Source organism: Homarus americanus, unplaced genomic scaffold (genome assembly GCF_018991925.1).
Source record: "Homarus americanus isolate GMGI-L3 unplaced genomic scaffold, GMGI_Hamer_2.0 scaffold58748, whole genome shotgun sequence".
NCBI lineage: Eukaryota > Metazoa > Arthropoda > Malacostraca > Decapoda > Nephropidae > Homarus > Homarus americanus.
Window position 1 is genome coordinate 256,873 of NW_024729645.1, and position 6,630 is coordinate 263,502.

The window sequence follows — 6,630 nt, forward strand, 5'->3', positions numbered from 1 at the left end:
ATACAGGGCCCGCCCCGGTGTGTGTGGTGTATACAGGGCCGCCCGGTGTGTGGTGTATACAGGGCCGCCCCGGTGTGTGGTGTATGCAGGCCGCCGGTGTGTGGTGTATACAGGGCCGCCCCGGTGTGTGGTGTATACAGGGCCGCCCCGGTGTGGGTGTATACAGGGCCGCCCCGGTGTGTGGTGTATACAGGGCCGCCCGGTGTGTGGTGTATACAGGGCCGCCGGTGTGTGGTGTGTACAGGGGCCCCCGGTGTGTGGTGTATACAGGGCCGCCCCGGTGTGTGTATACAGGACCGCCCGGTGTGTGTCCACAGGGCCGCCCCGGTGTGTGGTGTATACAGGGCCGCCCCGGTGTGTGGTGTATACAGGGCCGCCCCGGTGTGTGGTGTATACAGGGGCCCCCCGGTGTGTGGTGTATACAGGGCCGTCCCGGTGTGTGGTGTATACAGGACCGCCCCATACTCTCGTCCCACACCCTGGAGGTCGGCCAACACACTCGCCACCTCACTCTTGTCTGTGACTTAATTCACCGCCCCTCTCTCTATATCGTTCTATCATCTTCTATTATGCTCTATTTATCTATCCATCATCCACTAATACGCTCTCTCTATCCTTCTTCCTCAATTAAGTTACCTCTCTTTCCAAATCAATCTATCTATCTATCTATCGACTCTTATCAGTTATTTATCAATCAATCCCTCTCTAGGAAGCTCTTTAGTCTATCTATCCATCTATTATACTCTCCCAAGCTCAATCTATCAATTTCCATATTAATGTAGTTGTCAGGCTCCAGTAGTGCTCTATGTGGTCTCAACTCAGCCAGGTTTCAGTAGTGTTCCAGGTGGCCTCGTCAACACAGTCAGGCTTCAGTAGTGTTCCAGGTGGCTTCGTCAACACAACCAGGCTCCAGTAGTGTTCCAGGTGGCCTCGTCAACACAGTCAGGCTCCAGTAGTGTTCCTGGTGGCCTCGTCAACACAACCAGGCTCCAGTAGTGTTCCAGGTGGCCTCGTCAACACAGTCAGGCTCCAGTAGTGTTCCAGGTGGCCTCGTCAACACAGCTAGGTTCCAGTAGTGTTCCAGGTGGCTTCGTCAACACAGCCAGGCTCCAGTAGTGTTCCTGGTGGCCTCGTCAACACAGTCAGGCTCCAGTAGTGTTTCAGGTGGCCTCGTCCAGTCAGGCTCCTGTAGTGTTCCAGGTGGCCTCGTCAACACAGCTAGGTTCCAGTAGTGTTCCAGGTGGCTTCGTCAACACAGCCAGGCTCCAGTAGTGTTCCTGGTGGCCTCGTCAACACAGTCAGGCTTCAGTAGTGTTCCAGGTGGCCTCGTCAACACAGTCAGGCTCCAGTAGTGTTTCAGGTGGCCTCGTCAACACAGTCAGGCTCCAGTAGTGTTCCAGGTGGCCCCGTCAACACAGTCAGGCTCCAGTAGTGTTCCAGGTGGCCTCGTCAACACAGCCAGGCTCTGTTATATTTACACGATAAACATACACAAAAAATCCACCGCTGCTGCAATGCCGATTTCACGCTCATTATTAACGAGCTGACTGACTTTCATCAGATCCCCGGCACCAGTGTTATTCTCAAAGGGTCGCAAGTTAAAATTTTTCTCTTAAATTGTGAACGTGTCTGTCTCTCACATAAGTTCTGACGTTAACAAAATGGCTCCTCTTTTGTTTGTATGTCAAATGTTTTCCTTATTGATTAGAGACGCATCTGCAGAAAGAGAGAGAGAGAGAGAGAGAGAGAGAGAGAGATGACGACGATGATGATGATGTCACATTAAAATTTCACCCTTAGCTAATGATCAGAGAACACATGTCTCACGTCCTTCTCGTGTCCCAAGTAAAAATGTATAAGAATTAAACGACCGGGATTTGGGGAGGCCATTTTACATATTCTCTGATTTAATAATAATAATAATAATAATAATAATAATAATAATAATAATAATAATAATAATAATAATAATAATAATAATATGATTTTACACCCAGACGAAAAATGGAGATTGTAATATTTTTTTAACGAAAACTTAAATCGTAATATCTTCTAACACTCTAACTGTATTAGAACCCGTGTGTGTGTGTGTGTAATAATAATAATAATAATAATAATAATAATAATAATAATTAACGGTTTATTGAAAAAATTCTGCAGCCCGAATGCTGAAAATATACATTGGACATAAATGACTTATTACATACATGGTGGTTTAACAAAAGCCTTCATTAGAGAAAGGTAAAGGAACATACAGTGAACATACAGATTAAACAGTGTAGTAACAGATGGTGTTAGGAACTCGTGGTGTAGTAATTCCCTCAGATGGTGTTATGACGTGGGCTGAACGTGGTGTAGTAATTCCCTCACAGATGGTGTTATGAGGGACCTCACGTGGTGTAGTAATTCCCTGGTGTTATGAGGGGCCTCACGTGGTGTAGTAACTCCCTCACAGATGGTGTTATGAGGGGCATCACGTGGTGTAGTAATTCCCTCACAGATGGTATTATGAGGGGCCTGACGTGGTGTAGTAATTCCCTCACAGATGGTGTTATGAGGGACCTCACGTGGTGTAGTAATTCCCTCACAGATGGTGTTATGAGGGACCTCACGTGGTGTAGTGTGTGTGTGTGTGTGTGTGTGTGTGTGTGTGTGTGTGTGTGTAAGAAACCTAGGATGACAAAAAGTTGATTCACATAAAACTAAATGTACACACAAGTGATATCACCATCATAACCTGCCCACGCGTTGTTTACGAAGTCCCCTAGTGTTGGCAGAGTCCCGTGGGGGAGTTTACACCTCCTATAGTGTTATGTTATTCATCATTTTCTAAACACAACTGTCTTCTCCTCACCATGTATCTCTACTGTGACGTTTTAATTCTACTTACTGGCGGAGTTGTAAAGACCACACTAGGGAAGGCTGTGAAACGTTCATAAAATTACGCCTGAAGCTCAAGTGATGGTAAAGGCAGTTGTATATAAAAATGATGGTTAACATACTTATGTTCAGGATGTGTACATTCCCCACAGGACTCTGTCAACACTAACCTCAGGGGACTTTGTAAACAAGGTACAGAGGTCAAGTGTGTGTGTCTAGCGCTACGTGACCACACGTGTACCGCTGTACCACCCCGAGTGGTGTCCAGAGGGAGGACAAACATCAAGCAGCAGTGAGACAGGAACTCAAGTTTCACAGTGAGACAGGAACTCAAGTTTCACCATCACCTTCTCGTTGTGATCCAGCGCTAAAAAAGTAAAATCCACGCTTATGCGGGCATTAGGTATGCTGACTGGTTCTTTCAACCTCGGCATCAGCTAATATTTTTCCCACATAAAGTACCAAATTATCCTAATGATCCATCCCGAACCAAACTTTAATGTACAGTAGTCCAACACAAACCCAACTTCGCAATGGGTAGAATACGTGTCTGACGTCACGCAGTAAGAGGACGCGGACCAATCAGCGCACGCCACGCCCTCATCCATGTGTATTCTGCCAGGTCGCCGGGCAGACCTCTGCTCTATAGCCTCTGGGGTGTTAGACAAAATCGGATTGCGTGGTGGTCACAGCCCAGTGTTGTGTTGGTTGTACTGTACACACCGACGGACACAGCGTCACCCTGTTCTACGTTTTTAAAGCCTTTGTGATGGATGGAAGTGTAAAGTTATAGTATCTTCCTGCGTGTACGAGTGTGTATGTACGTAATACACATGTGTATATACCGTATATGCATGGATAACGTAGGTATACATATAAATGCAAGTACTACGTATGTATAAATGCTCTGTATTATGTACTTTACGTATACATGATTGTAAGTTAGAGAGAGAGGGGGGGACGATCTACCTACGTTAAATAAACATCTAATTAAACCTAAAACGTATAAGAGAAAGATTGAGAGACAAATAACCGAAGCTAAATAAACGTGTAATTCAACCTAACACAATCTAAGAGTGTATCTCAAGTACCCGTGACCCCAACCACCATCACACAGCAACACCTCTGCCTCTGCTTCTCTCTCTCTCTCACTGTTATCACCGTTGATTCTTATTCTCCTCCTTAATAACGCTTTATTTTCTGTTTTGCTTTGCCGTGGCTGGTGGTGCTGCTGCTTGAGAAGAATCTAGTAGTGGTGGTTAAGGTGGGGGTGGTGCTTGAGGTGGGGGTGGTGGTGCTTGAGGTGAGGGTAGTGGTGCTTGAAGTGGAAGTTGAGGAGATGAGGGTGGTGGTGCTTGAGGTGAAGGTGGTTAGGGTGGTAGTACTTGAGGTGGAGGTGGTTAGGGTAGTGGTACTTGAGGTGGTGGTGGTGGTGGTGGTGGTACTTGAGGTGAAGGTGGCAGTAGTGAGGGCGGTGCTTGAGGCGGAGGTAGAGGAGGTGAAGGTGGTGGCAGTACCTGGAACTGGAGGTATATTTGCTCATTAAAGGTCGGGGGTTTGTGCTGGGTTCAAAACACCCGACTGAGAGATTCCACTAAACCCTGTTGTTGAGGTGCTGTTGCTGGCGCTGTTCTTAGGAGTGACATTACTACTGTTGGTGCTGTTACCGTTCATGCTCCTCCTCCTCCTCCTCCTGCTGGTCTGGCGTAGATGGAGGTATTGCCGGGAAACAGCAGGTATATTTGCTCATTAAGGTCTGGGGGTTAAAACACGTGCTTGGGTGAGCGAGACTGCAGCCGACCCGGGCATTGTGGGGGGGACGGTGTTGACTCAACCTGTCATTATGAACCGGGATATGTTTGTTTTGCTTTCGCCATTGGACAGCGCCTTTCTGCCTCTGCCTCCATGATCGGGTTGTTTGAGTTTGGATTACACACACGGCCGATATATCATCCTAAGCGTCCATCTGTCTGCGAGAACATCATCATCCTTCCCATCACTCTGCTGAACGTTCACCATAGCTAAGATCTTTTCTGAATTACAAAATCATCGTCCTAACCTTCCCTTCTAACTGTCTACCAAATCATCACCCTAACCTTCCCTTCTGTCTACCAAATCATCACCCTAACCTTCCCTTCTGTCTATCAAATCATCACCCTAACTATCCCTTCTGTCTTCCAAATCATCACCCTAACCTTCCCTTCTGTCTACCAAATCATCACCCTAACCTTCCCTTCAGTCTACCAAATCATCACCCTAACCATCCCTTCTGTCTTCCAATCATCTAATCACCAAATCATCATCCCAACCTTCCCTTCTGTCTACCAAATCATCACCCTAACCATCCCTTCTGTCTACCAAATCATCACCCTAACTTCTGTCCCTTCATATCTGTCTACCAAATCATCAAACCATCCCTTCTGTCTACCAAATCATCACCCTAACCTTCCCTTCTATCTGTCTACCAAATCATCATCCCAACCTTCCCGTCTGTCTACCAAATCATCATCCCAACCTTCCCTTCTGTCTACCAAATCATCACCCTAACCTTCCCTTCTATCTGTCTACCAAATCATCATCCCAACCTTCCCTTCTGTCTACCAAATCATCACCCTAACCATCCCTTCTGTCTTCCAAATCATCACCCTAACCTTCTATTCAGCCTGCTACATCACCACCCTCATCATCCTAAGCTGGGATCCCGTCACTTGAGGTATGATTACACACTTGCCGGGCCACTATATCATCCTAGGCTGCGTCACTGTGTCTGTTAGAACAATATTTATCATTATATTACTGTCTCTCACGGCTCCTTCGCTCACATAACAAAAATATTAAGTAAAAAACATCAATAAATGTTCAGGTTTAAGTTAGGTTTAGGTTAGGTTGGGTTGGGTTAGGTTATGTTGGGTTGGGTTGGGTTTACGTGGTCATACTTGGTCAAATTTGATTTACCAGTGATAATTTACCTAATTTACAACCATCTGCTGTTTCTTTGTTTACTGTCGGTCAGCTGTTTTCAATCTATCATCGAACAGCTGTTTACTTAACCTAATCTAAACTGACCCAATTCATCTAACCTAACCTACCCTACCTATCGCATCTAACCTAACCTGACCAACCTATCTCAACTGACCTGACCCATCTACAAGCGACCTAATCTAACCTACCTTAACTCACTCAACCTAACCTTCCCTACCCATACTACTCTCAACGCCTCTATCACTATTTCACTCTTACACTTGACTGTCCCGTTCGTGTAGGGAGTGAGGCAGTGTAACACCTGGACTGAGGGGGAGGGGGAGGGGGGATTTACATAATGAAGAAGCCAAGTTCAGAGGAGTGACTCATTCGCTGTAGGGTCTAGTCCAGCCACCATGATGCACCAGAAGTCCTACAGACCTCAAAACAGTGTAAAAACAAATATATATATTTCCCCGGACAAAATCCCATTCGTACACAAATCCATCGATGTAAATTTCCACTTGGGCAAAACCGCATTCGTGCTAAATCCCCATTTGGGTAAAATCTCATTTGAGAACATTCCTACCGCGACAAAATTCTATTGGGTAAAAATCCCAATACAGATGAATCAACCACAAAATTTCCAAATTGACCAAATCGGGGGGGGGGAGATATTTAATTTCGAAATTAACAAAATCTTTAATAATAATAATAATAATACCTTCGAACAATAAAATAACCGGATATCCTAAATCTGAAATCCTTAAAGACATGACAAGAGAAACT